The following is a 17,190-nucleotide window of genomic DNA, read 5'->3' as shown; positions in this document are numbered from 1 at the left end:
CCTCTGGCTGCATTTTGCTTATTTCCCAGGCTGTCCTCTGAGCCCAGTTCCACCTCCGAGGGCTTGCCGGCAGCCGCAGAGGCATCTGAGATGTGTGTGCTCTGGGCAGCTGTTTCTGTTCTTGTGCTGGTGGAGGTTTTGTACGGTAGATACCAGCCAGAGGGTCACAGCCCGAGGGGTGCAGGAGGGCAGGGTGTCTGGCTTGGGCTGACATGGCCCAAGATTTGCACTCCCAGAGCATATATGCCCATCGGATCGCTGGCTTTCCCTGGGCACCGCCGGGAGGTTGGCAGGCTTACTTCATACTCTGGAGGCTACCACAGCCTCCGTCCCGGCAGAAGGCTGACTTTGCACCCTGGCTCACTACCAGGGCACAGCCTAGTGTGGTCATATGCAAGCTTACTGGGTTTAGTGGTGGTGAGGTAATCTCCAGGCAATCAAAGCAAATCAGGGATAATTTGCAGGCTTCAGCAGGACAGTCACTTTGTTAACACAATTAGTTCCATTAATCTTTCCTAATCATCTAAGGTAAACAGATGGCTTTTGAAGTCAGGGAAAACATCTCTATGAAGAAAGGAAAGGATGAAGTGATCAACTCCTTTTTTCTTCAAAGCACTTATCATTGTGAATCCTGACTAAAGAAAAAAAAAGCCACCGCCTACTGTATGTGCATGAGAGGATCAGGGAAAGGACTTGGGGAGTCTCTTCAGAGGGGCATGAGAAGGGCCAAATGGACAGCTGTGGCTTGGGTTTATTCATCCCATGTCCCCCGTGGGGCATTGGCTTAGACCGGTTGGAACAGGAGGTGGGAAAGGCTTGGGTTACGTGAGGTACCGCGCTCCCCAGTTAAGGTCTTTAAGAAAGGCTAAGATGAGCTGTGGGACATCGGTCCAGTTGGGGTATAGAAGTTGTCCACTTTCTCCCTCCCTTCCTCTTTCCCTCTTTTCTTCCCTCCTCCTTCTCCTCTTCCTCTTCTTTATCTCTTACTATGGAAAATTTCAAACACCTACGGAAGTAAACCGAGTAGAATGATGGATTCCTGTGTATCTACCACCTAGTTTCAACAGTGATCATGACCAACGACCAGTTTTCCAGTTGATGATATTTAATTATCACCACCCCCTGCCTCTCTGGAGACTTTTCTTATGCATTGTGTGTTGCTCATCTGTTTATGAATGATAGGGCTCCCGGAATTTCTCGTAGAGATTTCTTGTCTCTTCTTTTTTTTCTTCCTTAGAGGTCAAATGGGCCAACAATTTAAGTTGATACGGAGGTTTTCTGATCCTAGGAAGCTGCATCCAGGGCAGGAGAAGTGGATGAGGGAGGTTGGGTCGTGGGGCCTGGGAAGACAACAGAACCTGGGTCCATTTGGTGGGCTAGAAGGATGGGTGAGTGAACTATCTTTTCATTTTTATTTTTAACTGTTGACAAGGCCACTTATCTGCAGCCAAGCCGCCCACCGTGGAGCACATTTATCCACAGGAATGAACATAGGAATAATAGCTTCCATGAGAGCAGCTACCTTAGCCTCACCTTTACCTGGCTGAGGTTCTAAATCCTCTCAACCCTTTCCTGTGTCTTGCCTTAGAACGCACAAAGGATCCTCTATGGGAATCTTGTGCCTCTGTAGTCTAAGAGGGCACCTTGGACGGGGGTTCAGGCACCCAACCTCTTGCTCCATTGTTTTCTTGCACCGGGCCTGGGACTTGGGGTGCCCCACCACAGCCCCCCTGCCACAACGTCCTGACTGAATTTAGAGTTGGTGTGTTTAATGGTGGGGGGAGGGATACTCAATCTGGTAGAGCAGCAGCAGCGGACAGACAGGCTTCCCAGAAACAGGAAATGCCTTTATGCGAACCTAAAGCATTATTTCAGTTTTTCTACAGTTTTTTTTTCTCACCACACAAACCCCACCTTGCAACAGATACAGCCAGTTAGTTCAGTGGTGCATGAAGTCAGCGTCACATCAGGCTTAACAAAAACTACTCTGTGTGTGTGTGTGTGTGTGTTGAGGGGGCGCAGGTAGAGAGGTTTTCTGCCTTCTCTTTTGAAGACATAGAGAAAGCTAAAAAAAACAAGGCTTTTATCATCCCCAAGTCTGGGATGAGTGTGCATGTTTGGTGGTGGTGGTTTGGAGGGAGGAAGGTGGGAAGTCAAAGCAGACTCCACCCAGGGTGGTCGAGGTTGGACCTCTGTATCGAGGTCTTTCTGACATCTGGGCAGGTCCCTCTGGTCTTCCCAGTCTCTATGTGTCCTCCTGGCTCAAACTACAGATCCACATCCCTTATCCCAAAACCCCCAAGGCCAGATTTATTTAGAAATTCAGACTTTTTGTATTCTTGAACAGCGGTCCCCAACCTTTTTGGCACCAGGGACCAGTTTCGTGGAAGACAATTTTTCCGCAGACCGGGGCGGGGCAGCGGTGGTTCAGGCGGTAAAGTGAGCGATGGTTCAGGCGGTGATGGGGGCGATGGGGAGCGATGGGGAGCGGCAGATGAAGCTTCCCTCACTCGCCCGCCACCCACCTCCTGCTGTGCGGCCCGGTTCCTAACAGGCTGCGGACAGGTAGCGGTCCGCGGCCCAGGGGTTGGGGACCCCTGTTCTAGAAGGTTATTCTGTATATTACTGAATACATAACATCTCCAGCAGATTCTGGGGCAGTCCTTTATGAGAAAACAAATTAATATTTTTATAACCCAATTGTATGACTATTTACACTAAGTGGAATAAATGGAGACAATAAATAGCCATGTGTCAGCTTGGGTCAGGGTTTGTGGCCAAAGGAGTTTGACCCAAACTTCAAAAAGAGTCCAGGTTTTAGAGCATTTTGGATGTCAGTGTTGTGGGTCAGGGGTTTCGGATCTGTACTGTCTCTCTGCTAGTGACTTCCGAATTCAGATCTTAAGCTTGGACCTTTCCCCTGCCCTTGGCTGTCTCAGAGGTGTCTCCAACCGTACCTGTCCAAACCCTGCTCTGGGTGCCCCACTCCTGCCCTGCCCCCCTCCCAGTCCTTTCCTGCTCAGCCAAGGACAGCTTCATGTTTTGCTCAGGCTCCAAATCTCCACGCTAGCCTCGAGGCCTCTCATTATCTTATACACTGCGTCCAATCCACCAGCAATCCTTTTGGCTCCACCTTCAAAATATATTCTGAAACTGACCACTTCGCATCACCTCCACTATCCCATCCCTTCCTAGCCACCATCATCTCCCCTGGATTATTATGATAGCCTCCAACTCTCACCTGGATTATCACGATAGCCTCATAAGTGGCCTTCCTGCTTCCTCACTCGCCCCTAAAATTTATTCTCCACACAGTAGCCAGACTGATCCTGTCAAAGTGTAAGTCACAGCACGTCACTTCTATGCTCAAACTCACCTCTGGCTTCCCATCTCGCTCAGCGCCAAAGTCCAGTCCTTACCGTGTTCCACCTCTGTGACCTTGTCGCCGGTGACCTCCCTCACTCTGCTCCTGTCACTCCATCTCCTACCCTGGCAAAGGTCAAGTCCTCTCCCACCTCCCCGCCTTCGCACTTGCCCTTCCCTCTGCTTGTTACGCTCCTGGTATCCTCCCAGAAATCCGCAGGCCTGACTCCTTGAGTATCAAGAAGGCTTTCCTTGATGATCTTAGATAAATGAACACTCAGTCACCAAACCCAAACTTTGAAATTTGCCTTTTGACAAACAAGACATGAAATACTCTAAAGGGAAACCAACAAAAGGTTCAACACGTTAGAAAAGATCTATTAACTAAAACTTGGTTCCAGTTACGTCTACTCTGGACAATGAACAGAGCATTGACTATTCTAAGGATAGACTTGAAAAATTTAAACTTTATTTTCCTTTGATGCCTCTGAAAGGCCAAGGACGTTTTTTGTGCTTGGACTTTTTTTGTGCTTTCTTCTATTTATTTCAAGCCCTGACTTCATTAATTAATGATTATAGATAGCCCTAAACTATCCTCACAAAGTAGATGGAATTCATAGAATCCCTCCCATATGGTCTGTATATAACATGACATACTTGTGATTTGTCTTTTCTGTGCTTGTCCAAAATATATGGAAATCTGATGTCCACAAGAGAAAGCCACAAATTCAGAACTATTCTGACAGTCAGAGCTTGGACAATTTTCTGATCCCCTTTGCTATGTGCTTCAGGAAATATCTTCCCTTCTAGTTCAGTTATTGGTGGGGTTTCAGCACATGTAAATCTGATTTGTGAGTCCAGCTTCGTTAGCCTGTTCATTTTACAATGCCTGCAACTTCATAAAGGTGTAGAAACCAAGCAGAGAATTATAAGGAGAGTTGCCCATTTTCAGAGAATAGATGGTCCCTGCTTTCATATATTACTTGTACCTGAAAACCTATGTATTCATTTATCTATAGGAAAAACCCAGTTGAACATTCACACATGCTCATTAGGTTACATGTTAAGGTAAGCTTTATCCCAGAAAGCTGGAAATTATGTCAGACTTTATATTTATATCTTTACTATTTTGATACAAAACCTAAAAATTTTAAAAATTTAATGTTTTCCTTCAAAATTCAACAGAGTCAACTGATGAACATCTAATTGAGGGTAAGATTTTGCTGATGTTGACCTGCCTAATAAATTCCATTTTCCTCTATATTACATGTTTGAGACCTATGCTTGGTTTTCTTAGAACCAGCATTTGAAATTTTTTATAAATTAAAAAAATTATACGTTTTATAGCACACTGAGGACAAATGGGAGAATATATTCCAAAGAACTCCTGTAAAAACAAAGATGGTGACACTGCATGGCTAAGTGAGAGCACAGTATGGTTATGTCATAGCAGAAATGTTTGCTCATTACCTGATTGACAAAGTCTATGTTGTTATGGAAGTTTATCACATACAAGGTAGTTTAAAGGTTAACCGCGTATAAGGTATAAAAATGTGGGCCACACCACCCCACAAAAATTGAGGAAGAGCATCATACAGAGAAGGTACGATCAAAGCATTTGCTTTGATTTGATCAAAGCAAAGGATTTTTAAATGAATGTGTTCTATTTGGTTGAGCTATTGAAGCTTCTCTTAAGATGTTCTAACTGTATTCAACTGAGGAATATGCCTGGCTACTAACCCCTCATAACTGGTGATTAGGATTGAGTAGTGCTGTGAACCATTTGACCAGAAAATTACACTTTTAAAGAAGTAAGTAAATTTAACATAATTTGTCCCATTTTTAACTTGCACCTTAAAGAATTCTGCAGTGAAAATCGGGACAACTGAGTATCTTTTTTTTTTTTTCTTTCCAGCTATGGTTAATTTACTGAGATGCCTGAGTGGGTTGCTTGACCTCACTGTGCTTCAGTTTCCTTACCTGTAAATGAGGGGACTGAGCCACATAATGTCCTTCAAGCAACAAGTTTATTGTTTGATTTTTTTTTTTATCACAAAAGTTATAATAGAAAGTAGAAGATTTAAAAGACAGTTTAGAAAAACTATGGATATGCACAAAGAAAAAAATCACATTATTTTACTCTCCTGTAGATAACTGGTTTTTTCCTTTGTATATGTACCTACTTACACACATTTTTTAAAAATTGGATCATAGTAATATATTCCTTTATAATCTCATTTTTCCTCCACTTTTAATACCATATTTTGAATATCTTTCCATGCCATTAAATATAATTCTGCAAGATTTTTTTTGTGATGGCATGGTATCTAATGATTTGAATATGCTACAATTTATTTAAATAGTTTGCTATTATTGGACAATTAGTTTCTAATTTTACGCGCTTCAAAATGTTGTAATAATGATCTCTGTATTTAAATCTTTTTGCACATGTGTGATTTGGGATAAATTCCCAGAAATGGAATTGCTAGGTCAAAGGATTTTTGTTATATAATGCCAAACTACCCTACAAATTTTGTGCCAATTTATACTTCATTAGCAGTGTGTAAGGGGGCCTATTTCTCCTCCACTCTTACCAGCCCTGGATAATATCATTTAAGATGATGAGTTTTTGGAATTTTCATTCAAGGTGGTCTAGGAGCAAATATGTTTATTGCTTTGCCTACTCAAGATCCCATTTAGATAACAGAAAAGGAAAAAGGTCAGGGGGGATACAATTTTATAACTAGTAAGTAAGCAGAAGGATGCCATCATTAAGCTATTTCAGTGAATTTCTGGGAAAAGAAAGGAGAGGGCAGCGTGGAAACTATGGAGCAGAATAGAAGTACAAAGGAGCCACAGCCCAGAACATGTGCGGGGGACTACCGGAGCCTAGCCTAGAGCCAGCTGTTCTGCAGGACCCTTAAGGAGCTCTGGGCATGGAAACTGTAGTCACCCCAGAGGCAGGAGTGAGATGTGCAGCTGAAAGCAAGTGACTATTTGAAAGTCTGTATGTGGCATGTGTAGTGAGTATACTCACTCTTCTCACTGCTGAAGGACCTGGAGCCAGACCCTGACCCCCAGGGTCAGAAAGTGGAAGGTTCTTTTAAAAAGCAACGGAATAATGGTTTGGGGAGAGCTATCATAGATGGTGGGGACCCCTGCTATCATGGCCAGCTCCCACTCTGTAACCCTGTGTTCACAGAAATAGGTTGTGTCCATAAAACAAAAAAAGAAAAGGATGCTGTGAGGAGAAAGAAGCTGCAGAAAATAAGAAGGTGCTTCTGGAATCTTAACATACTATTGTCAGAAATAAAAGTTCAGTGGAAGGGTTGTAAGATATACTCAAAGAAATTTAGAATATGGACTAAAAGGAGAAAAGAGATGGAAATATATATAACAAATAGTAAGAGACATAGGGATTAATTCTACTGGTCCAATAGCCAAATAATGGGAGTTTCATACAGAAAATGAAGAGGCCAATAGCAAAGGACAAATTAGAAGAATATCTCCCACAAATGCAATGAATCAAAAGAACAAGTACAATGAATCAAAAAAAGATACCCTGAGACATATCATGTTGGAATTTCAGAACGCTGAGGATAAAAAAGATGCTAAAACTTATAGAGAGTGAAAACAAAACAAAGTCACATACTAAACAACAGTAACCAGGCTGACATCAGAGTCCGTAGGCAATATTGATGTTAGAAGAAAGTTCTGATAGGTAATGATTTTTTTTTTTTTTTTTTACCTAGAATTCTATATCCAGCCAAACTATCAATCATGTGTGAGGACAAGCATGCAAGGTCTTAGAAAGCTAGCTTTCTATGCACTCTTAATCAATATTTCAATCAGAATGTACTTTACTGGCAAAAACAAGGGAATAACCCAGAACAAGGAAGATGATGGATTCCAGAAACAGTGACTGCTTCCAGCAGAGGAGTGAAAATAAGTCACGGTACTACAGCTGTGCAGGAGACCAGAGAGTAGTCAGCCCAGATTAGGGAAAAGTGGACAGTGAGGGTCTCCAGAAGGGCAGACCCTGAGAGAAGGGGACCCAGGGGAAACTTGAGGATCTGAGAAAGGCAATTGGTAGAGTGAAAAAAAAAAAAAAAGAATCCATTCGAATTTGCTGCTAGGTATATTCTCCATTGAGTGGTAGATGAGTTGTCACATTGGACCTGTGGAAAAGAAAGTATATGTGATATCATTTACAAAGTTATAATATTAAGTAAACACGATTAATTCATCCTCAGATTTTGGAACCAGCATATACACAAAGCATGGAACTCAACTACAATTAGAAAAAAATGTCAGTTTTGTCAATGTTGATAGTATAACAGTAAAAATGCAGAGGGTGGGGAGGGCGGGAAGCACTCATGTCCTCCAGTTAGAATGTGTAGGGTCAAGGGATATTGCCTATAGTTGATGGAACAAGAAATTGACATTTAGATTGCTTTTTTTTTTGCAGTTGTAAAGAAGAATAGAGAAGGAACTGAGAATTGCGATGTGTAATTATTTTGTGAAGGGAGGAAAGTGGAGTGAGGTGGTGAGTGAACTAAATCCTCATCTCTCACAGCAGCAGGGCAAGAGTGAATGTCTAAAACAAGAAATCAGGAAATTGAGGTATAAACATTTTGTTTAAGGACATGGCAGTGATGACCAGAAAAACCCAAATAGAAGTTATTAAAATTGGCTCCCTCTGGGGAGTATAGGGCAAGAGACGCTGCCTCTCATTGTAAGTTTTGATTTTTAAAAACCGAACACATCATGATACTTAATTTTGTTTATATATTAATAAACAAATAACACAAGGATACAAAGCCCCAAAGAAACTTTGGCTAAATTGTTAGGCAAAAGAAAAAAATTCTTACCCTTGTTTAAATTTGTATTTCTTTGCTTATTTGAACCAAGTGATTCCAAAGTTGCTTATGACTGTTAGCTTTCATGCTTCTGTGATTTTTATAAAACTCTTCCTCATTGGACATGTTTCCAACTATACGATGCAAAGCAGTGGCAAATAGGACTTGCTATACAGAAAATCCCAATACAGCAATATTTCCAAGAGGGCATTTACTCCCTGAAGCTGGGCGTCCTACCCTGTGTTTGTGTCTCATAGTCTGAGCCTCCCAGTTGTTTTGCTGTGGGATTAGTATTCCTTCAACTATGAGCTCCAGGAGGACAATGAAAAAGCTTTACTTTCATTGTTCTTGTGCCCAAGAAGTGACTCCACCATCACGCACACAGCATGGACTCCTTGAACAGCTCACGATGTGTTCTTTCCGCAGGATCTCCTTGAGTCCGTGCCGTTGGCTGGGTCCAAGGTAACCGGAGCATCGGGTTGGGAGTCGGAGAGCCCTGCCTTAATTCAGGCTGCTCTTCTTCAAGCTGTGAGAATGTGGGCAAGCCACTCAAATCCATGAGCCTCTCTGTTCTCTCATTCCTGAAATGGTTCAGATAAGGATATGGCCTCCCTCACTCAGATAACGCATGTAAAGTGCTCAATAAAGGGTGTTTATTAGAGTTGTGATTATTATTATGAATAAAAGAGTCTCCATGAGGAGCTCAAAGTGCTGAATAACAATTATAATGTCTTAGGTTTTGAAGGGAGTCAGGAACTGAATGTCTTTGTGAGCAGCTGTTGGTGAAAGGTCCTGCTAGGTTGTGATATAACAGAGACAGAAAAGTTCCTGGTCTGGAGATAATTTTTCTGGTTGCACAATCTTGAGCTCCCGACTGAGCTCGGCTCTGCTCCACGTGGATCCATTCAGTTCCACTTGGAGTCTCTACTGATTCCCTGCCATGCGCCCAGCTGTGGATCAAGAACTGTGGAAACCTCCCCACCAAGGGACACGTGGCTCTTCCCAAGAGGAGCTCACAGTCTAGGCGGGAAATAACCCTAATGACTTGACAGCTGACATTTAGAGGATGCTAGCCGTGTGCTAGGCATGGCTCCAAGTGCTTCACCCTCTCATTTGATCCTCCCAACATTCTGAAGCAGGTGCCAATGACATTCTCAATTTGTAGATGAGGAAATCGAAGCAAGGGCCACACAGCTTGTGACAGGCAGAGCTGGGGTTTGGACCCAGGTAGGTTAGCTTCAGAGCCTTGACTCTCAATCGCCGCAATTGGCTTAGTGTAAAAAATAGGAAACGTGGAATAAAACACATGGATAAAAGTGCACCCAGTGACAGAGAGCACTGCAAAGCAAAATGCAAAGTGCGCATGGGTAGTGGGTATTTTTCACTTCAGAACACTGAGGGTAAGTGGCTACATTTCCTGCTGTTTGCACTCAGCATCTCCTCGTGGGAGTCAGTGGGAGTACAGTCATGTACTGCCATTTCCCTGAAAGAAGAGAGGAAAACGAAAACGACACCATGACCAGGCAATGCTTCGTAAGCCATTGCACACTCTTGACATTAGGTTTGGCACTTCTGGATGTTTTCTCAGCTCAGAAAAGCATCTGCGTACACAGACTTATTTGTTTTTAGCCACCTCTGTCATCAGAGGGAGCCAGCTCTCTGGGTCTATTCTGCGCCTGTTGAAAAGAGGAAGCAGGTACTAGCTTGAGTTTACTCCATTTGTGGCCTGTGGGGAGCTGGGATCTGTAAGGTAGGCATCCGGTCCAGCCAACGGGACTTTCATGTGGAGATGATGGCTGCTGCTCGGTTGGTGTCTGGGACCTGGGTACCGGGGATGGACAAGCAATGTGTCAGCCAATTTTGAGGGGCGTTTCTTTAAGAAGTGTCTGGGAACCGAAGCAAGCTGCTCTCTGGGGGACTGGGTTAGAAATAGGTAGTGAAAAAAGGTGTTGACAAATATTGTGACAAGTTCACTCAAGGACACGATTTTAAAAATCAAATGGTTCAAAAGAGCATAGAGTGAAGAATAATGCCCCTTTCTGATTTCTCACCCCTCGATCCTCTAGTTTCCATCTCTTGAGGCAACCCCTGTTTCCTGTTGATTAAGACTCCTTCTAGAGATAATCTATGCCAAACAAGTGTGACAGTGTGTGTGTGTGTCTGTGTGTGTTTACCCACATGCACACCCATTTTATTCACATGATAGCCTAGCATAAGAAACACATTACACCATACTTTTTTCCCACTTAATATATGCCAGAGATAGTTTCATATAAGCCAGTACATTTAGATCTTTTTATTCTTTTTTTAGGGCTTGCATAGAGATCTACCAAACGGTGTCCCATAATTTATTTAAGCTGTCTCCTCTTCATGGATATTTAGGTCCTTGAGGTTGTTAAAAGCCATTCTAGAGCATTCGCCCTAATTTTTTTTGTTTTGCATATGAGGAAATTGAGATCCACACAGAGAAAGGTTTAAATAATTCAGCAGGGAACCTACATTTTGGATGTGTTTTTCTTGCTATTACCGTATTTTGATCACAGAAGACAAGAGAAGGTGGGTTTGAGTGTGTTTTGCACACGTGGGTGGGTGTGTGAATGTGTGCCTACACAGGTAGGTGTACATTATGTTGGGTGACAGATGTGTTCTTGAAAAACTCTGAATGAACCCTTTTATTTTTAAAAATGGAATATGAAATCTTAAATGCCCTGAGGGTGGGAAGATGATTTGTTATTTAAAGGAAAATTGTAGAGCAATCCTTATGTGAAATGATGACTTCTTTTTTTCCTTTTTCAAAAGCGACTTTATTGAGGTATAATTTACAGGCAAAAAAAAGAATGCATCCATTTTAAGTGTGTGGCTTTATTCAGTTTAACAAACGTATACATTCATGTCACCGCCACTCAATCAACATACAGAAGACTTTCATCTTCCCCAAAAGTCCTTCTGTGCCTCTTTTCTTTTTTATTGAATATATACTTTACTATTGTAAAATACAGTACTCAAAATCATTCAATCATCCCCTGTGCCTCTTTGAATCCATTTCCCATGTCCACCTCCAGGAGATCACCGATACGCTTTTTGTCACGATAGATTCGTTTTGCCTGTTCTGGAACATTATGTAAGTGGAATCGTAATCTCTTGCGTTTGGCTTCTTTCCCATAGCATTTGTTTTGTTGCATGTACCAGGAGTTCATTCTTTACTGCTGAGTAAAAGTCTGTCATATGGATACAGCATGGTTTGCTTATTCATTTATCTGTTCTTGGACACTTGGGTTGTTTCCAGTATTTGGCTGTTATGAATGAAGCTGCTAGGAACACTTCTGTACAGGTTGATGGCTTCCCAAGTAAATCATCTCCATAATTCAGCTGTGCAGGTCCAGTTTAAAATCGGGCCATTCGTCCATTGAGCCAACATGTATAAATATGTATTAAATCCCTTCCATGTGCTAGACAGACAGGGTTCTGCCCTTCAGGGCAGAATGAAAGCCCACATAACGTCTTTGCACTACCATGGAAGGCATATGAGAAAGGAGCAATCCTCCTCTCCTCCTGTTTTATGAAAGTAAGTGCTATTCGAAGCCTGTGAACCGAGTGGAGCTCTTAAAATATTTAATTACATGTGCACCCTCTGCTTTTTAACTAGCCAGTGCACTCTACCAATAGATCTAGTAGCAACTCCTCAAATGAAGAGTCTTTAGTGTAATTGGTGGCTAGCTCCAAAATCACCACCCAGCAGCTGCTCAAGAGCTGCCCATCATAGCGCCTGCACGTTTTGTGCTTTCCAAAAGCAGCAGCTGGGGCTGCTTGAAGATCTCCTGCTCTGTCTGGCTTGCCTCTTCCATGCCAGGCACCTCTGGGGACAGTACGTGCCTGAGAGGCCTCCAGGGGAAAATAGCCAGCAATCCAGGGGGTGCAGACCTTGGGAAGCGGGTCCTCTGCCTTGGGAAAGAAGCTCTGAGTCTTCTCTCTTCTTCTCCTTCCCACCTCCTCCTTCACTCCCCACCCTCCTCCAGGAAAAAAAAGAAACAGCCTATTATCTAGGACTTAATGGGTGCAACATTGGCAGTGCAGCCTCTTTTCCTCCTTCTCCTCCTTTCTGGAGTCATCCTTTTCTGACCTCCCCCCACCCCCCCGCTCCCTTTTGCTTCTTTCTAGGCCCTGGTGCCTGACAACAGATGGAAAAGGAAGTGAAGCTCAAATTGGGTCTGTGTGACCCTCGCGGGCTGTTCTGAGGAGAGGTTTGCCTAGAGGTCCCCAGTGAAAGTTGAGCCTATGGTCAGGAGGAAGCTTGACTATGAATTTCTTGCCTCCTTTGTCTCAAACTCGATTACCCGCAAACACAGGCACACAGACACCTATGGGTCACAGTGACACACAGCGGTGACAGCTAAGCAGGCTGCATGGCTGGGGTGCTAGTCCAGTGGTCAGGGTTCTTGCTGGACAGGTGTGGTGTGCTGGGAGGAGGATAGGATTCTGAGAATCAGGAGCTAAGGGTGCCAGTTATGACTCTGCCTCTTACCTCTGGCTGTTCAGCTCCGGAGGACTTGTCCTCAGAGACTACCGTGTGAATGGTGCCCCTGCAGTTGTGCCGTGTGTGTGCTCTCACTAGCCCTGCTTATCTTCCTTAACCTCAGTTTTCTCGTACGTACAATGTTGCTAATGATACTTGTTACCTTACAGGTTAATTGTGAGGAATCAATGAAATAATGCTTGTGAAGGACTTTGTGAATGCTCAGGCACCACCCCAAAAAGTGCCTGTGTGTCTTTTTGCTTTTCAGAGATGGCTTTTTCCTGGTTTCTGTGGTTTGGGCTCTTTCCCCATTGCTTTGTACCTAACTCGCAGGAATGGAGCTCTTGTTTATGCCCAGACCTTCCTCAAGGGCTCTGGGGGGGTGGGGGGGGGTGGGAAAGGGTGGGCAAGATGTTCAACGCGTTGCTCTGACTTAAACCGGCCTGGCTGGGGAGCCAGTTGCACCTGAGAAGGAGAATGAACCCACGGAGGACAGCCAGAGGCTTAGAGTTATGAGAACCCTGAGACTGAGTTGTCAGAGAAGGCTTTGTGGGGCTTGAGATGGGAGCTCCCGCTGTCAGAGTCATCTCTCCTGTGTGCTCCAGGCAGCAGCGCTGCGTGGGAATCCGGCTGAAAGCTCTCTGTACCCCAGTTTTTCTATCTGAAAAGTAGGGAATATGTATTGCTGGCCTCCCAGGAGATTAGATGAACTAATGCAGGTGAAACCTCAATACAGTGTCCCAGGCCTAGCAGGTGCTCAGACAATACATGGTCATCCTCAGCTTCTCCTCTCGTAATCACCTCATGACCCTCTGATGACCAGGGCTATAGCCTTTTTTCCCACTGGGTTTCCTCCAGAGCTGGGTGAGAAATTCTCACCTTATTTCTACATCTGATATTCACAGCACTGTAAAATCATCAGATGTCCTGAAATAATATGTAATAACATCAATCTGGGGCAAGAAAATGCTTTTTGGTGGGTGGGAAGTTTCCTAGAGTGGAAAGAACATCACATCGGATTAAGTAACAGATTTGAAGACCTGGCTTTTTAATAACAATAGCAGCAACAATGACCGAGTGTTCTGTGCCAGGCACCATCCTATGCACTGTACGTAGATTTTCACATTTTACATTGTGACGCCCCCAGTGTCACAGGACCTGTTATTAGCTCCTTTCACTGAGGAGCATTCTGAGTCTTAGAGAAGATAGTTGCTTGCTTCAGGCCAGAGAGCCAGTAAGTTTGCTGTTAACCACCATGTACTGAGTAACTCCTAAGTGCCAAGTGCTTTGCCTGTGTGTCTCATGGAATTGTTACAATAACCTGTTTCACAGATGAAGAGACAGAGGTTGAAGTTCAGGGAGAATAAATAATTGCCTGACCTGTAAGTGACAAAACTGGGATTCAGCCCTGGTGTGACTCCAAAGGCTGTGTTTGTCTCCCCCATGGTTCTGCTGCCTTGCTTCTGGCCTCAGCTGGAGGTTGAAAGAGAATCATAGTCAAAAACAGAGATAGTATCTGGGAAAGTGCATCAAATAAAGGTATGAGGTTCAAGGAGATTTGATAAAGGGGGTTGCATCTGGGAGAATTGGGAGGAACCTGAAGCCCGGGAGAAGGAGCTGAGAAGAAACCCTGGGAATGGTTGGGAGGAGGGAGGAGGCCTGCTTTTATGTAGTGCCAGCTGCCTGGTGGTGATGCCAGCTATCAGCTTGCAGTGGTTGTGCAGGGCTGGGCACCGACATTGCTTCATTATCCGGGCCACATAATTGTGAACAGAATTGTGATTAAGTTAATTTGGCCATGAAGTTACCAGGCATTCCACCCCCTTTTGTACCTGATAACCCCTCTAGTCATCCACGTTGAAGTCCCACCACCCTGCATGGATTCTCAGAGCCTCCTTACTTGGCTGGCTGGCGCTCAGCCAGTGCTCTGCGGCCATCTGCCCAGGCTGCAAAGCTCTTTGTTGCTCTTGGCATGTTTAATAGCTTAATTTCTATTTTTCTGTTTGAAAATGCAGTTCATCGGCACTGAGGCAGCAGAGGGTGCTAAAATGGTTTCTGATTGCTATCTTGAATGTTAATATCCTAATACATTTTATCATCAATGACCTGTCCCCCGCCACGAGTTCTCACTCCCCTTTTGCAAAGAAAGGCACGCTGCCTGCCTTCCGATAGGCCTCGCGGCCCATCTCATTCCTTTGCTGCCTCCCTCCCTGCTTTTCTCAGATACCATTGTACTTTGCCAGTGAAATCCACAGTCGTGGGAAATCTTTGGCTTGGAGGATATGAGAAAGTGTTTCATTTTGCCGGCGGGGTTTAATAGGGATGACCTAATCTCTAAGAGGCACACATTATTTAAATTCCATGCTTTCGGACAAGGGGGCCCCTGATACTTTTGAACTGTGGCAGGGGCAGGATTCTGGTTGGGCTCTGTTGTTTTTCCTGTTTGTAATACAGTGCAGGGGCCAGGTTATGCTTGTGGCACGGGACAGTATTAGTGGTGAAGGTGGTGGAGAACATTTTCTTTACCCAGAAACCTGAAATCGTGGACTCTTTGGCATCACCAGTGTGTTATTTGGTTCTTATCTGGATCCCAAGCTCAAGATCCCAAACCCAGGTGAGCGGTCCCTGTGGGGCTACCTGAGAGCTCCCTGCCCTCCCTCACTCTCTGCCCTGACAGAGTACCTGCAGTATCACAGGGACCTCACCTGGGGGGCATTGAAGACCCGTGTTGGTGGAACTATAATTTTGAGGGAAACCATAAGCACTCTCAACCACTAAGAGGCTGAGTCTGGAAATAAAGAGAGGCTCACGAATGGCTCAGGGAATCTGGATTAGGAGTGGAGTGAGATGTCGGGGGGAGGGACACAGAGAGCATCCGTTCAAGGTGAGTCTTTACCTCATAGGGAGTATATGGTACTCCTGGTATAGCTGCCTCTTCTTCCCCTCTTGCCTCATTGGAACATCATTTTAGTACAGATCCCCTGCCTTCCTTCCTTCCTAAGGAAGGGGCTTGCAGGAGTGAATAATCCCAGAATAGGCTCTGGGACACAGAACATTTTCCCACAGAACCTCCACAAAGGTTTATTGGGTGTCTCCTGACCAACAGACAGTACGCTAAACACTAGGGATGCAAATAGGATTGTCATAGTCTCTGTCTAGCCGAGGAGAGAGACATACGGGAGCCGCGGTTGAGATATGTATGTGTACTATAAGAACACAAGGGAGGGTAGTTAATTCTGACTCGGAATATCTGGAAAGGCTTCAGAGAGGAGGCAATAACTGACCTTGACCTTGGAGGAGCAGGAGGTGTTCACCAGGCTAACTCTTCCCAAGCAGTACTTGTTAAATGTGTGCCTGCTTCTTGCTGAGGACCATGGAAAAGAAAGGGAGGGGCTCGTGGCTCCTGCCCTCAAGAAACTCACAGCTTGTTGAGGAGACCAGCCTGGCACATCTGAGCCAATTGGAGCTCTGCACAGACAGATGGGACTGTGGAGGCGGGGGTGGGTACAGGGGTACTCAGTGATCCAGGGTTTCCAGAGTCGCTACTCTCTCAGGGAGAACATGGTCTCTGTGAGGACAGTGCAGACCTTGGAAGGGTGTCGACTGTAAGCGGCCCAGCCCCTCTGGCTCTCCTCGTCATCCTGCTTCTGTATTGGGCCAGTAGCTTGCTGGATTGGGAGGTGGGGAGGGAGGGCACGAGGGTGGGTAGAGAAGGTTGGTGGTGAGAATTTAGCGACATCGGCTCTCTCCTTACAACCCTGGTAGAGTCCGGGGTTTGCAACACGCATGCGCCAGCATACCCTGAGCATGGTGGCCCTTCAGTCCCCCACAAGCACCACTCACATGCCCAGCCTTTGCTTATTCTGTTGCTTCCACCTGGAGTGCTTTCTCTTTCTTGCCTTCGTGAAGTCTTCCCAGGCTGCTCTTTCACACTGATTTCAGGTCCACCAGATACTTTTTATCAGTTATTCTCTGTCCCTCATCATTAAGCTGGGTTCAGCATTGTTCTGTTTTTTGGTTTTTGTTTTTAGACTCCCCAGTGAGATTGTAAACACCTTGAGAGTGGGAATAATGTCTTATGCTTTTCTTATCTCCCGTGAGCAATTTGTGTAGTATAAAGAACAGGGGCTTCTGTAGGCAGTCTTGGCATTGAATCCCAGCATTGCCATTTACCTTGGAACTTTGAGCTCAGTTTCCTTATTTGTGAAACGGGGTTTAACACAGGGTTTCTCGACCTTGACACTGTTGGCATTTGGGGCTGGATAATCCTTTGTTGTGGGGACTGTCCTGTCTGCTGTAGGATGTTTAGCACATCCTTGACCTCCACCCATTAGATGCCAGTAGCACCACTCCCTCTCCAATCGTAACAATCAAAAACGTCTCCAGATACTTTCGTGTCCTCCAAAACGTTCCTTATGTCAGGTGTCCCCAGTGTAGTTCCTCATGTCAGGTTTC

General features: G+C 44.7%; 1 protein-coding gene across 3 annotated transcripts in view; it reads left to right on the top strand.

Annotated features, from left to right (window-relative positions):
* The window catches only part of PRKCE (protein kinase C epsilon), a 596,864-nt gene that overhangs the window by 168,075 nt on the left and 411,599 nt on the right, over window positions 1-17,190 (top strand). The window lies entirely within an intron of this gene.

Source organism: Balaenoptera borealis (assembly GCF_965194805.1).
Source record: "Balaenoptera borealis genome assembly, chromosome: 15".
NCBI lineage: Eukaryota > Metazoa > Chordata > Mammalia > Artiodactyla > Balaenopteridae > Balaenoptera > Balaenoptera borealis.
The sequence above is the reverse complement of the archived record's forward strand: the minus strand, read 5'-3'. Positions and strand labels throughout refer to the sequence as shown.